The sequence below is a fragment of the Enhydra lutris genome, unplaced genomic scaffold (assembly GCF_002288905.1).
Source record: "Enhydra lutris kenyoni isolate GAN:26980312 unplaced genomic scaffold, ASM228890v2 scaffoldscaffold12, whole genome shotgun sequence".
NCBI classification, from domain to species: Eukaryota; Metazoa; Chordata; class Mammalia; order Carnivora; family Mustelidae; genus Enhydra; species Enhydra lutris.
The window spans coordinates 78,782,993-78,798,712 of NW_019154096.1; positions in this window are offsets into that span (position 1 = coordinate 78,782,993).

Here is a 15,720-nt window from a genome sequence, read left to right on the forward strand (position 1 = left end):
CTCTGCGTCCTAGGCTCCCGTGACGCCAGGTGGCAGGAGGGTCCTCGAGGCCTGTGCAGCTGCCTCGTCAGGTTCAGGGGGCTTGGAGGGCAGGAGGCAGAGCCTGGGGCCAGCCCGTGAGCCTCTGTGCACCCGTGACCTGACCTGGGCTCCTTCTCGGGCCTGCTTTGCTGTCCAGACTCCGTGTCCAAGACAGCCAGGGCTCCTCTTAGTTGCTCACGACTGCGGATTCGGTGCTCACAAGGCGCTGGGTGCTGTCGAGGTGCTCGGGTCTCACCTCCACTGTCCACCCAGCGGGCCGGGGCCGGGGAGGATGTGCCGGGAGGACGGGGGGCGGGCGGGACACCAGCGACAGGTCCATGGGGATCGTTAGATTGCTTTCTTTCTTTCACGCGTGTTTGAGCATTTCTGTGAGAAGCAGAGTTGAGATATATTACCATATAGATGGAGACATAAAAGCTGGCCCGGAGATAACCAGCAAGTGCATTTTCCAGTTTGAATCAAACCTCGGGCCACTTCCCTCTCTGGCGCGAGGTGGGGGGCTTGGGGCCGGCTTCCAGGCTCTGCCGGAGGTCAGAGGGTCAGTGCTAACCTGGGGCGCTGTCTGGCCGTGGGAAGCAGCGTTTCCTCCCAGGGAGGCAGTGGTCATCCAGAGCCGGGTGGTCTCAGCAGTCAGGCCACGAGCGGGCCCTCAGACTGCTCTGCTGTGTGTGTGTGCAAGAGTGTGTATGCTTGTACCAGCACACACAAGTCTGACTTTGCAAGTACATGTGTGCCGTGTGCAATCATGTCAGCGTGTGTTCACGCACACGTGCTTCATGTGCACACGTGTTCCTGTGTATTCACACGTGCACAAAATTAGGTAAGCCCTGCATGCGTGACGCATGCTTCTCACGTACGCCCGTCTGTACTTGTGCATGTGCACGTCTGTGCGTGTGTCTGCACGTTTTGCACATACATATTTGTGCACCTGTGTGCACGTATTGGTGTGCGTGTCTCTGCGTGTGAATTTGTGTATTTGAGCGCATAGGTGTGTGCGTGTGGGGCGATAATTTCTCTTCACTGCTTAGCAAAGAGCTAGCCCGATATGTGGTATGCGACGGTTCTCCATAAATATAAGAAATACAGGAATACTAGCGACGGAAGGTGCTTTTCTGAAAAATAGCGGCCGAGCACTTAAACGTTGTGGACGACGGTTTTTGATTATCGTTCGTCCCTTTACATTTCATTCCCTTTGTTACATTAATGTGAAGTGGAGGTAAGCCCGGGCCCCTGACTCTGACATTGCCATGGCCTGGGGTGGGGGTTTGGGACAGTTACTATTTCTTAAGCACCTGCTGTGGCTCCAGGAGGAAACCAGCGGTGCGGTATCCACCTTGCTGCAGAAGGGCACACGGAAGCAGTGCGGAGGCCGCGTGTGCGAGCTTTCTGGGGCCTCCTTCCCGCACAGCCCCGTGGGGACCTGCCGCAGCAAATATGCATCTTCTCCCAGCAGGACCAGCGAGAAGGCAAGTTTGCCAGGAGCATGAATGAGGTGACACGGGATCACGGGCAGGTGGCTCGGGGTGGCGAGCATCCCACGGCAGGGATAGAGCTGGACGGGCTTTGGTCCTGGAGCAGCCCCTGGCAGGTGGAGAGGCTCCCACGGTGCCTTTGCTCCTGGTGCCGTGTCCCTCAGTGGCCTTTCCCAGGGGAGAGCCGCTTGGGTCCCCCAACATGGTTGTCTGGGGAACGTGGTTGAGCTGCAGAGTTTTGTACAAAGACCTTCCAGTGAGGGGCACCAGGAGGGCCTTTTCCTTTGTCTTCAGGACTCAGAGTCCACATCATCCATCAGCTGTCAGGAGTCCTATGGGCCCAGGTGGGAACGTGCTTTCTTGCTGCCTGCTAGAGGGGCCAGTGTGTGTGGGGGCGCGGTAAGGCGGGGTGGGGGTGGGCACGTGTCTTCCTCACCCCGCAGGATCCGAGCAGAGCTGGGATGCCCTGGGCGAGAGGGCTGGCCCCGGGGATTGCTCAGGGAATCCTGTCCCAGCTCTGAAGCGTGGTCCCTCAGGAAGGCCCCACCCAGGACGGTGCAGACAGCCCTGTTCTGACTGGAAAATGGTGGAAATGCCTGCAGGAGGCCTTCCGTCTTTCTTTCGACATGATGCACGTGATAGCTGTAGGGCCGTCTGCTGTGCCATAGATAATTTGTTGCTGTTCTGAGCTTGAAAGTTTCACGATGGAGCTTGAAAGTTTCACGATGAAACGCGATCACCACGAACCATTCGGTTCTGTGGTTCTTCGCGCCCCAACATCAACGGTTTCCAGGACGTGCTCGGTGGTGGCTCTGAGAGCTGCTTCCCGGCACGCTGGCCCCCCAGGTCAGGGACAGCGGCGCCCCTCCCTGGTGCTCGGAGCAGAGGGCAGGACCACAGGGCCTCACTGCGGACCTTGTAGGCACGGACCTGCCTGGCAGCCCTGGCCTCCGCTGCGGCACTCGCGCTCACCACCTGCCCTCTTGGGGTGGGGCCCGTCCCGTGAGGCCGACTGCTTCCGGCGAGCCTGTTGACAGGCACTGGACCCCTCCCCACGCGTAATTCGTGATCAAAGGAGGATCCAGATGCCACAGAGAATCTTCTGCAGATTCATTTGGAAAATAACCTTTGAATCAGGGCTTCACGAGTCCTCAGATGGAGGAGAGGGATTTGAAAGATCCATTTGCAACTTCCAGCTCCCGCCCCACAGGAACAAAGACCCCCACGCAGGGGAAGCTTCCTCCAGGACCTTCCCCGGAGCTTCCTTAGATCCGGGGACAGGAATGAAAACAATCGCGTTGTGTCGTACACGGCTTTTGTGTTACTGGTGCTGTCCTGTAGAAGAAGAGTTCGTTGCGCACACAGCACGCTGTCCAGCAGTGCCGCTGTCAACGTTTACAGCCGGTGGGGACGGCTCGCTGGCTGCTGGAACTGTATGAGAGACCCCACAGGGCAGGGCAGTGTGCTGAAAACGCGGGAAATTTCACTTTCCATAAACATATTAAATCGTTATAGTTTTTTTATGATAGTGGTTTACTTGGACTGTAAGGTGATTGTCTCTCTCTTTTCGCAGAGCTCTGTGATGTCTCGGGTGGATCTCGCCCTGTGCGACGCGGTGAGTGTGGAAAACCCATTCCGAGTGTTTACTCTTCCTGGGGCAGCAGGATAGAGAACATTTTCTAGAACGCCCGGGAAGCCTGTCCACTTTGAAAGGCTGGGAGGCCGGTACTTGCCAGCCATGCGGTGGAAGCGGGGTCTGGGTTGCAGAGCCAGAGGCTCCCCTCCCTCCCCAGCGGCTTGGACAGGCCGGGGGGCAGGTGCTGGGAAGGCGGTGGCTTGAGTGGCCGGCTTCTCCCAGGGCTGTTGGCCCCATAGAGCTGTGGTGGGTGTGTGCAGGGGTGTGGAGGGCACGGAGGGACGTCTCAGTGAGAACTCTCAGGGCACAGGTGTTGGGGGTGTGCCTGGGATTGGGGCTCTCCCGGTAGAAGCATTCCGACCATCCCCGGGACCCAGCACAGGCCTGGGCTCCGTTCAGGTGGTGACAAGGGAGCAGACCCAGCGGGAGGATGGGGAGAGTCACTGCCTTTGGAGTCCCAGGTGGGGTCCGTCCAGAGCCGGACAGAGACTCGGGTCCACGGAGTGCTGGGCACCTGCCGTGTCTCCTGCAGCCCTGCTAGACAGCCCGGGCCATCCCCACGCCAGGGCCTTGGTCTCAATTTCTCTTGAGAATCCAGAGAATTTGTCCATTGTGATGCACACTCTTCTCCGTCAGCCGCGTGGCCGTTTTGCTTGCACGGCTGGATTTGAACCGGATGCCGTTTCTAGCCACGTGAGAGGAAGTAGTACCTTTTCTGTGCCAGACTGAGCTCTGGAAGGTCACGCACGAGTGAGAGGGGCTTCTAGCTCGGGGGAAGGACTCGTGTCAAAGAGAGACAAGCCACAGGCGGTTAGACCGTGGCGAGTGGTGCAGTGATTTCTGTGTGTGTCTGGAGGCCCAGGAACTGGCCCTACACATTCAGGGTGACCCTTTCTTGGAGGCTGATGACTGCGTGTGTCCCGTGGGTGGGGGGACTCCCACAGAGGACTTGCTAGGAGTGCAAGGACCCGGGATGTGGCAGCAGCCTTGGGGTCGGATTGGGAAGACGCTGAGTCTGGTCAAGACTCAGAGTCCAGCAGGGGACGGTTCAGTCTGGGACCTCAGTGTCACGGGTTCACAGGCACCAGTGCCACTCGGGCTCTGGGCGTGACTGCCCCTCCTGTTGCTGTGGCTCTCTGAGGCCTGGCGCCCACGGCGTTGCTGGAAGTTGCTATGTGTGGTATTTCAGGGTCCGGGCCACAGAGTGCAGGTTAAACCTGGGAGTGGTCAGTTCGAAACTTGGTTCTGCCCCTTGAGCAGCTACCCCGGTTTCTGCCACTGTAGAACGAGAACGTCCGTGATAGCTGCCTCGTGGCTTTTTCCTGAGCATTAATCGAGGTGAATCACACTTAAAGCACGTGCCAGCCACATAGTGAGGGCCCAGCGAGTTGTTGCTACTGTTACCCTAACGCTTTCTCATCTATTTTAGTGGATAAAAGACCTTCTCAGACACAGGTATTATCTCTGTGGGCATAATTTCCATATTTGTAAGCCATTGTATCGCTCTTCTGCGACTCTTTTCTGTAAGGAGGTTGAAATCAGAATACGCAGGGCGTGTGAACACCGAAGGCTCATTGGTGGCTGCAGGACGCCGTGGTGGCATTGGGCAATCGTGCTTTGAGACCATCCGGGAGGGCTGGTCAGATTCATCCATCACTGTCAACTCCTCGCGGCTCCCATGCCCGGTTCTGGACAAGTCGCAGTAACTGGTAGTTCCCCAGCTACGAGCTCGCAGATTCCATCGTGGGAGCTGCCCACGGGGCCGGGCGCATCTGGTCTCGGAAGTGGACACGTGACACCATGTCTCTCTGGGAAGTGTCTTCCTTCAGGACATGAACTCATGGCCACCAGGAGCTCGTCCCCATGAAATGGAGCACACCATCCGACCTCTTTTTTTTTTTTTTTTTTAAGATTTTATTTATTTATTTGACAGAGAGAGATCACAAGCAGGCAGAGAGGCAGGCAGAGAGAGAGGAGGAAGCAGGCCCCCTGCTGAGCAGAGAGCCTGATGTGGGGCTCGATCCCAGGACCCTGGGATCATGACCCGAGCCGAAGGCAGAGGCTTTAACCCACTGAGCCACCCGGGTGCCCCACCATCTGACCTCTTAACAGGCAGTGACTTTGGGCCCAAGAAGACAGGCCACCAGCATTGAGGCAGAGAGTGACTTTGACTGCTGGCCTGCCCGGTTCCCAAGACCAGGCCTCCCGGCGGGGTCCTTACCGTGGGACTCACAGGAAGGATCATTGCTTTGTGGGTCAGACAACGCTCAGGCCAACAGGTTTGAGGTCCAGGATTGGCCTCTGCTCTCTTATAAGGAGTGTCTAGACAAGGGAGCCCCTTGACAACTGTGTGTGTGTGTGTAAAATCACAGACTTTCTGGTCAAAATCAATGACAAAGGACAAAATAGAATCTCGTATTATAATTCCGTCACTCAGGCCCCAGACCTCAGAGCGGAGTGTCATCACTTTCGGACCGGAAGCTGTGCTGCCCGAGCAGGGCACGTGGGGTCCCAGCTGACCCCTGCACCCCTCTGCTCTCCTCCCACGGGAGCGCCCCCAAACCCACCGGCCACTGCAAGGTTTACTTACCAGCCCAGCACGGGCAGTTTGCTGACTCTTTACGACCTGCCGCCCAGCCTGAGATGTGGCTGCCCGGCCACACACGCTGCGTGGCCCAGTTGTGGCTGAAGCCCTTGGCGGGATCAGACTTTCCAGGGCGCAGGTGTTGGGAGCAGAGCAGTCGGGTGGGCCCGGGAAGCTCCCGCCCTGACTACAGAGGCTCTGCATTCCTGGTTCACTGGTTGGGTTGGGGGAGGACCTGGAAGGAGTTCCGGACAGCTGGCCCCGGGGGGCGCATCCAGACCCCACTTTCAGAGGCCCCCACCACTTGCCACCTGCGGGCTCTCCTTCAGGGTCTGGCCCTTCGTCTCTTCGTGCCTGGGGCACGGAAGTCCTGGTGCCTGGCTGTGGATCGTGCCTGCCTGGTTTGCTCTGGGAGCGCGGGGGTCCTGCTGCTGCAGGTCCTGCTGCTGCGGGTCCTGCGGGAAGGCAGATGGGGAGATCTGAGGGGACTTCAGCAGCAGGTTAAGGTAATGTGGGCAGAATACAGGGAAACCTGAGGGATCCGGCGTGTTCTGGAGCTGGGCTGTGAGGCTGGTGTTCACTCGAGGGTGAAGAGACAAGGCGGGCAGAACTCACTGAGCGGGAAGGAGGGGTGGGGAGGGAGAGACAGGGGAGGGGAAGAGGGGGGAGCAAGAACTCAGAGGAGCAGAGCCCACCACCCAGGAGAGCATTTAGCCAGAGGGATCCTGCAGGGAGAGAGCAAGATGGGGAGAGGGGCTAAACACCCAGCCACTGCCCCCGCCCCCATCTCCTGGTGGGGATTCTGGTAAGTGGCTGAGCCCACTGGGAGCCGGGGCAGGAATCCAGCTACATGGAGCCTGCAGAGAAGGGACGGGGTGAGTCTGGGGGAACTGAAGGCCCCTGTGCCCAGCACCGTGGTGGTGGTGTGCCCAGTGTCCTGAGCTCCCAGTGCCTTCTCTGGCTGCAGGTCAGCCAGCCGTGGGCTCTCGGTGTCCTCGGGAAGCAGTTTGAGGCCTCAGCCTCTCTGGCTCTTCTGAATGATTGTGCATGGGTTGCCCACGCCGGGAGACTCAGGCGCGAGCAGCTGGGAAGTGTCTAGCCTCGGGACCCTGCGCACGGCCTGCGGGAGTCTGCTGGGCACTGCTGGGCACCAGCTGTGGTGGACACTCTTGATTCATGGGGCATTCACGCCTCGTTCATACCCTGCTGACCGGTCATGGAAATAGGGTTACCCCAGGAAGGTTCCAGAAGCTCTGTCTGCAGGTGGCCACAGACTGATGAGATACCAGAGGAAGAGGCTGCCGCGTGGAGCCGACAAGGTGGGGATCGGGGCCTGGGCAGCTTCTGGTAACAGCTGCGATCGCCAGGCTGCGGGGCTATGCGGGGATCAGAGCCCGAGTCCACGGCCAGGGTCGGGGTGGCCAGCGTCCCGCTGACGGGTGACCGCCAGCACCCTGGGAGAGCAGCCAGATCCAGGGGCTGGCAGGGCAGACAAGCCGGCCACGCGTTGGAAACTGAGGACAGTCTGACCAGGGTCGCCTCCCACCGGCTCTGGGCTGCCTGCGAGGCGCCAGGTGTGGCCTTCCAGGGCCTCCGACATCTGATGTGAGGGGGTCCCGCCGGACCCGGTGTTGCCCTGGCCGGGTGTGCTGACATCCGTTCGTGCCTCAGTACGTCTGTGCATGGCTGTGCACCTCTGCTCTGGACAGCATGTGGGCCACCAGATGTCCATGGGTCTTGGCCGTGCCTTCGGGGGTTTCCATCGAACGGGGAAGGTCAGAGGCATTTACTCACACATGCGGGGGAGGCCAGAACACGGAGTTTCCGACGTGCGCTCAGGGCTTATGCGGAGTCGGGGCCGTCGGTGGTGGGCTTGGTGGGGGAGCAGGATTTAAGCTGCCGTGTGGAAGGACAGGAGGGAGCCAACAGTTTCTTTTCATCTTAAAATAGACGCACACAGCGGGGTCTGCAAACCCGAATGCCCGGTGTCCTGGTTTCCTCTAGCTGCCGCAACCGATGGCCACGAACCCGGAAAAGCTTCAAACAACAGAAGTGAAGGTGTGCGCCCTCCCTCCGAGGCTCTGGAACGGGGTCCTTCCTGCCTCCTCAGTTCCCGTGGCCCTCGACGAGGGGCGGGGGTGCCCCAGCCTCTGCCTCATCTCCCCTCCTCGGCGTCTCCTGTCTCTTCCACTGACACTTGTCATTGCGTTCGGGCCTCACCTGGCTCTTCCGGGATGATGTCATCTCGGCTCCCTTTGTTTATTCACAAATCTGCCAAGACCCTTTCTCCAAATGCGGTCACGTTCCCAGGTGCTGGGTGTCAGGACTTGGACACATCTGTTTTTCTTGCGCGGGTTGGGGGGGGGGCCACTATTTAACCTGCTACACCCAGTCAAGAAACTCCCGATGAAACGAAGCCCAGGCGGGGTCAAGTCAGAATATTCCTGAAACTTAGATGTTCTCCGTGGGGCCTCGCTGCCTGTTTGTTTGCCCAAGAGCTGGAGTTCCCACGTCTCCGCGACACCCCAGGCCCTAGGAAATGGGGAGTGGCTCCCTTTCCCTCTCTGTGTCTCTCTCCAGCTCCGCACCTGCCAAACACCGTCCTAAACCGCAACGGCATCCCTGGTGTTTCCTTAGAGCTGAGCTGTTCCTCCGTGTCCTACTTAATCTTTCAGGTTTTTCTCTGCTGGGAGTTAGCGACGGGATGGTGCAGGCCGGAGATGGCTTATTTCTCTGCTCGACGTTGTGACTGGAGGTTCGTTTATGTCCCTGAGTCTGGCTGGTCTGTTTGTACTGCTGGGAAACCCTCCCTGTCCGGGTGGACCCTCACTGTCGCGAGGGCTTCGGGCACGTCAGCCCTTGTGAGCCGGGCTGCTGCCGCTCGCTCTGGGGTTCTCATGCTTCTCCTCCTGTGCGCGGGCCAGCAGTTTCTCAAGGATGGACTCCGAGGGCACATTTTTGGAGGGGGGTGCGGCTTTGATGGGCACACGACACACGTACGACTCACTAGGTGATGCCAGGCTTTCTGCAAAGTGGATGCCGCAGTCTGTGCTCTGCCCTGCCGGGATGGGGCTCGGTGGGCGCGCCTCCTCCTCACCCCCGGGTCCTCCGACATGTCCAGTCCCTTCCCCAAAGTCAGGATGTGTGTAGGGTCCTACTACGTTTTGATGTCCGGGCAGGGAAATCCTCCTGCTACCGCGCTACCCTTTCCCGGGAGTCTTGTCACTTATCCTTTCAGAGAGAACTTAGAACAGTCTTCAGGCTCTGTATGGAAAATGAGCATGTTGGGGTTTTCACTGGGCTTGCAAGGAATTTGTAGATCCATTTGAGGAGAGAACCTCAGGACCTTGTGGTCTCTAAGAGCCTGGCTTCTGCCTGCCTCCCTGGATCTTCTTTACTATTTCGCTATAAAGTTTCTAACTTTCTGCTTGAGAGGCTTGTGACAATTTTGTTCTGTTTCCACTTGCTACTTTGTATTTTGTTGCTCTTATCCGTGAGCTTGTGTGTCCTCAGACAGGTCTGGTTCTTTCATATGTGACCTTGGAGACGTGGAGCGTGAGTCTCGTCCCCCACAGAGGGACTGGGCTCTTCATTTGCTTCGATAACTGTGTTAAAGCTGGAGGGGGGTGCACGGTTCTTTGGGCTGTGCTATGTTGTCACTGCCGGGAGGGGACAAGCCCCAGGTTCCCTGGTACCCATGCACCAACCCACCCGAGCGGGGGTGTGGGCGTAGAGCTCCTCTGGGCTTCCTGTGAGGTCCCTGGGGGAGGACGGGTGGCCTTGTTCCCACCGGATGCTGCTCAGAGTCCTGACTTGGGTCTGCTCTGACGCCCCCAGCGGGGGTGGATGTCCCGGCTGCCCCAGGCCTCTGCTGGTTGGGTGGGGGTGCGGCCACAGTGTTTCCCGTAGCTGGAGCAAAGCCATTTAGTCTAGCGGCTTTCCGTTTTGATGGGGGCCTCCTTCGTCATCCTGTGACTGGAGAGAGCAACGTCTGCTGGGCTTCCTGTCCTTTCCTGCTGGTGTGCCCCGGGGACCGGCTTACTCTGCTTCACACCCCGGAGGAAGGGAGCCCAGATGTCTCCTTCGGGTCTCCAGGGCCCTGTCAGGCTGCCTGCTCTCCACCTTCTGGAATCCTTCTCTGTTGGTTTATGGATAATGGCAGAGTTTAGGGATGACAGGACTTTGCAGAGGAATGGCTCTCTGTTGCTCTTTTTGGACCCATGAAGATTGAGGACCTTTTAATTTTAATCATCGCAATTTTCATAACTAGAAATTTATTTTTTCAACCCTGCTTTTTGCTCCAGTCTTTCCCTTCTACTTCTTTATCTTTTTTTAATTTTTTAAAGATTTATTTATTTATTCATTTCACAGACAGAGATCACAAGTAGGCAGGGAGGCAGGCAGAGAGAGAGGAGGATGCAGTTTCCTTGCTGAGCAGAGAGCCCGATGTGGGGCTCAATCCCAGGACCCTGAGATCATGACCTGAACCGAAACAGAAGCTTAACCCACTGAGCCACCCAGGTGCCTCCCTTCTATTTCTTTAAAATATCAATCACGAGAGGCTCTCCCTGTCTGCTTCCGTTGCCTTTCCATTCCCCACTCGCGGGGATCTGTTTCCTTAGTTGGAAGACGAGCTGCTCCCTTCCCTCAACGTTGTGGGTCCTTTGAGAGCGGTGCTGAGGCTGATTTCCTCCAGAGACGTTCTGCATTTACCTCTTCTTTCCATCCCGGGCACCAACTTAATTCAAATTTCCTGCTTGACGTTTGTGGATTAAGATCAGTGTGAATTCTGGGGGCACCTGGGGGGCTCAGTGGGTTAAAGCCTCTGCCTTCCACTCAGGTCATGATCTCAGGGTCCTGGGATCGAGCCCCACATCAGGCTCTCTGCTCAGCAGGGAGCCTGCTTCCTCTTCTTTCTCTGCCTGCTTCTCTGCCTACTTCGATCTCTGTCTGTCAAATAAATAAATAAAATCTTCAAAAATAAACAAAAGAACAGTGTGAATTCCGACAGCAGCCCTGCATGGGGACAGGCTTGTGGCGTTCCGGGCAGTTTTTCCTTCCTGCCCGCATGAGGGTGGAGAGAGTACACGCCCTCTGCAGTCCCACCTCTACGTGGGGAGACCCCTTACGTGCCCTACCTGGGGCCGTCCATGGGGGTTCGTGTTCTAACATCACCGTGAGCGGCTTTAATTGCTTTCCGTGCAGTGTCTGTCCTGCCCTGGGGCTGGAGAGGGGCCGGTGCGTGGGGCTTCCGCGAGGGCCTTGGCAGGGCTGCCTAGAGGGGCTGTGCGGGGGCGGAGAGGGCAGCCCACACCGACCAGTGGGGCGGTCCAGGGCAGAGAGGGGGGACCTCCTAGGGGTTGTTCTGAGAGCCTTGGACGCTCGCTGGGGTCTGGAGCCTTTTCGTGGGAGATGACACTTGTAGACATCAGGAGGATATGGTGGGTGTGGGTTGGGCAGATGAGGACCGGAATGCAGAGGCTGGGACAGGGACTTGAGTGGGAGCAGGTGAGGCGCGGAGGCAGCAGGTAGGAGGCCTCGAAGACTCAGGAGTGACGGGCTTAGCGCATGGGGATGTGTGTGGGTGAAGTTGCTGGTGTAGTCAGAGTGGCTCTGGGAGTATGAAAGGCATCGGGGAGAGTGCGGGTCCCCCAGGGAGGAGACACCAGGTGGGAGTGAGTGACGGGCATCCTTTACGGTGTGTCCTTGGGGTTTCAGGAGGTGGGGGGTAGGGGGTGTTCCAGAGCCGGGGAGGGCCAAGGAGTGGAGTCCTGACTTGAAAGTTCTTTTGGGATTTCCCATCTCTGTGACATGTCGGGACCAGATGCCCATCTCCAAGGGGGAGCACCTTCCTTAGGGACCACCCCATGAGGCTCACAGACCCCCTTCTCCTGCCCTTGGGGCCGGTCGGCAGAGGATGTGGCTCTGGACGCCACCTCCCGTGCCCACACCGGCCTCTGTGCAAGGACGCTGGCACGCGGCTCCTCCAGCAGCTGTCCTAGGCAGCCCGTCTATGTCAGCCGGTCCCGGCCTGAGATGTGGCAGGAGCGCCCCCCACCTCTGGCTTTCCTGTCTCCGTTGTGGGAGAGCCCTGCACCCTGAAATCCCAGTTCTTCTCCTCTTTGCAAGATGTCGGGAAACCCAGAAGCCCAGGGAGGCCGGGAACAGACCGTGTCCTCCAGGAGTGATGGGGTGCGAGGGGCAGCTGCAGGGGATGGAGGGGATTTGAGCTGGACCAGGCAGGCTCTTCCTTCTCCTGCTGGCCTCACAGCTGGGGCCTCTTGGATGGGAAGTGGGCTTCTCCCTGTCCCCTCAGTGCCCATGCCCATCACACTGGTGCAGGAGGAGGTCTTCCTAAATGCTGGACAGAAGACTGGTCCCCGTAAGGAGGGTTGACACCTTCTAAAAGCACGGGTGGCCTGACTGGGACCGACGGCATCCTGCCTGCGTTCCGGCTGATCCAGCTGGGGCCATGTGGACATCTGTGCCCCGCCTGGCCATCTGTGTGGGGCGTGCCCAGCCACCTGTTCCCCCAGCGACCGGCTGCCACGGGCCCAGAGTGACCGGCAGTGGTCCACTCCGTTTGCTGCAATATGAGCGTTGGACATTCCTGCTCGGGAGCTGGGGTCACATTTCACGATAGTGGATCATTTCCAGAGTTGGTGATGAAATGGACTTCCAGCTCTCCACCCAGAAATGGTGGAAAAATTATTTGGATCCTGAGGCAAAAACAGCGTTTTCTGTTTGATGGGGAAGCAGTTTCTTCTGTTCTCCTAGAACCTCAGCACCGAACCTCTTCCTCTGTGTTCCAGAATCTTGGCCTCACAGGAGGAGACGGGGAAGGGAGAATCAAGTTTTATATTTTCCAGTATTGTGCTTATTTAGTACTGAGAAATATTTACATAGAGTAGGAATGCATGAATTCCAGGGTGAACCGCTGGAGTCATGGGCACGTTCTGTCCTTGTCTGTCATTCCCATGCCCTCCTGGTCTCCCTAGACCCTCCGCCGCTGGCAAGGTGCTGTCGAAAGGTTAAGGGAGGCCCATGCAGCTTTCCCCGGGTTTATTTGAGCAAACATTGATTCGTTTTGGGAAGCAGCAGACAGAAGGCGGCTGGGAACTCTCCCCTGACAGGAGCCCGGGGAGGGGTTTCTGGAGAGGAGCCAGGGAAACCAAGCAAGGCAAGGACTGCACTGGCCATAGTGGGAGCGGCCGCCTTCTCTGGGAGAGCCTGGCTGGCTGATTGCGGTTGGGACTAGGTAGAGGCTTAGATGCACCTAAGAGGAGATTTACTGCAGGGATTGCCCGAGCAGCCTCCCGATCCGCCATCTGCACGCTGGAGACCTGGGAAGGCTGGTGGGGTAGTTCCGTCTGAGCCTGGAGGCCTGAGAACCCAGGGGTGGGGGTGCCAGCGCTGTGAGTTCTAGTCCGGGTCCAAAGGCTGGAGAGTCAGGGGTGCTGGTGTCCGCGTGCAGGAGATGATGATTATCTCCACCCAAACGAAGGGAGCCCATTTACACGTCCCCTGTTTTGTTCTAGATGGACCCTCAGTGCATTGGATGAGCCATCTGTGTTGGGGAGAGCGTATTTTGTACTTGGTCTGATCAATCAAATGCTAATCTCTTCCAGAAACACGCTCATAGTCACACCCAGAAATTATGTTTCACCAACAATCTGGGCATCCCTTGGCTCCATCACGTTAACACATAAAGTTGACCATCACAGAGGAGGACCTCTTCAGCGGTGTACTTTAGAGCCTATGGCGGGGGGCGGGGGGGGGCAGCGGTCAAATGCACATTCCCAGGCCCCATCTGGACGGCACAGAATCCAAGCTCCGGCAGACGGGCACTCGCGCAGGTGGTGCTCAGCAGCACCGTTGCAGGGCCTGAGATCCCGAGCCTGCGGGACTAGACCCTCCTCCTCCTGCAGTGGGGAGGCTGGAGCTGGGGCGGAGGCTGAGGCTGAGCGTGGCTGGGCCACGGCAGGGAGGGCTGCGGACTGAAATCACCTGCGAGACCTTGGAGGGCCATGGATGCCCGACCCCACCCTGGAGACGCAGGGTTTGCTGAGCTGGGACGGGCCCTGTAAAGCTTTCCCTACGCCGTGAATGGGTGGTTGGTGTTGGGAACTGCACGTCTGCATCAGGTTTTGGGGTCCATCACCTGGTAAAGACAGAGGCAAGAGGTGTGCTCGGTATCATGGGGCTCACCAACATCACAAAATTCAGTATCCTGTTGGGTGCCTTCTGGTCAGAAAATATCCCTCTCCCCTTAAAATTAGGCTTGGTCATGTGACCAGTTCTGGCCAGTGGGTTGGCGGAAGTGATGTCAGTTCCAGGCGGGGACTGGGTGGGTCCAGGTGCAGGTGTGAGCGGCTCGTGCCGCCGCGTGACCACAGTGACCACGCTGGGCCACACTGGACGCGGGAGGTGAACGACAAAGACGGTCCTGCCGTTTGCGCTCGCCGAGGGTCTGAGCCTGTTGGAATCGGGGTTATGTCCCAGCTTCTCCTGATAGGCACATCTTTAGAACCTTATCAAAAAAGTACTAAAACTAACAAGAATTCTGGATCATAAATGCCTTCATCGTTACCTTCCTAAGACAGGTGAACTGGGTCTTCTTTTTCTAACTTTTCGCCTGTTTTGTTTTTAAAACACCACTCATTGATTGTGGCAGCCAGCCGCTGATGCGGGAATGTTTTCCAAACCCTTCTCAAGGTAGAGCACTGTAAAATGTGCTCAGTTCATGGAACTTGCTTATTTAGTTTGTCCCTAGGAAACAAGTGTGATGTCAGGCAAAAAATCCAAAATGATTAGAGCGAGTGGTGGTCTTTTCTCATGGAGAAAAATGCCTCCAGAAAATTGATTGATCCTTGAGTGAGTGCTATGCACGCTGAAACTCTTCTCTTGACTTTCACCAAGGGAAATCTCAAGTTAGGGAGAAGGAAGAAAATACACCACTTACTTTAAAATGCATTTTTTTTTTCCCAGGGGAAAATTTAGTGGCTGTGATGGTTATGATGCTTTTTCCTAAGAAAATTTTTTTCAGTGTATAATACATTAGACTGCCACGAGCTTTCTGCCAAGGTGAGAGCTTGCATTAAATGAGAGGTGGTTCTTACTTGATTTAATTCTTGAGCAGAGTGATGGCCGGGCTTCGTGAAGGAATAGAAGGGTAATAGAAGTGAATTTATTGAGTTCAAGTGTCCTGACATTTGCATTTTGTGAAATTTCTGTTCATGCTTCAGGGAGAAATAATTTCAACATACTAGTAAAAGTAAGCACCTCCAGAAACATTCAGTGCACACTCCAAAGTTATTTTTCTAGCTCTGAACTGCTGTTTAGGGTTGAATTATCATATAACTCTTTTTCAGAAGCCAAAATTCAGTTGACAAGGGGCAATTTGTTTTTTCTGAAATATTTTCTATGACGGTAAGAATCTGGTAGATGCCCCAAACCTCTGAGAATAGAGGGAGAGAGAAAGCTGATAATGACTTGCTCTTTCGTAGCATGACTGAGAGAAGCATTGGGAATGTGTGGTTTTGTGTTCTAGAGGGACCTTCCACATCCGGGGCCGGTGGATCCTCAGAGCGGGGAGGGGTGAGGACAGGCGCGTGGAGCTCTGGTTCCATGTGTTTGCGTGTGGTCTGGGCAGGCCCAGCAGCTGCTGTCCCTCTTGAGAAAGCTTGAGAAGCAGAGAGCGATTTTCCCTGAGGTTCCTGGGATGGTGTCTCCAGAGAGAAAAAGTTGTACCTGTGAAGCTGTGATTTTTCTTTTCTTTTTCTTCTTAAGATTTTATCTATTTATTTGAGAGAAAGGGAGAGAGAGAGAACATGAGCAGGGGGACGGGCAGGGGGAGAAGCAGATTCCCCACTGAGCAGGGAGCAGGACGCGGGGCTCATCCCAGGACCCCGGGAGCATGAGCTGAGCTGAAGGCAGGCGCTTCTTGGACGGAGCCCCCAGGCCTTTTGCGGGTGTGGGTTTTCAGG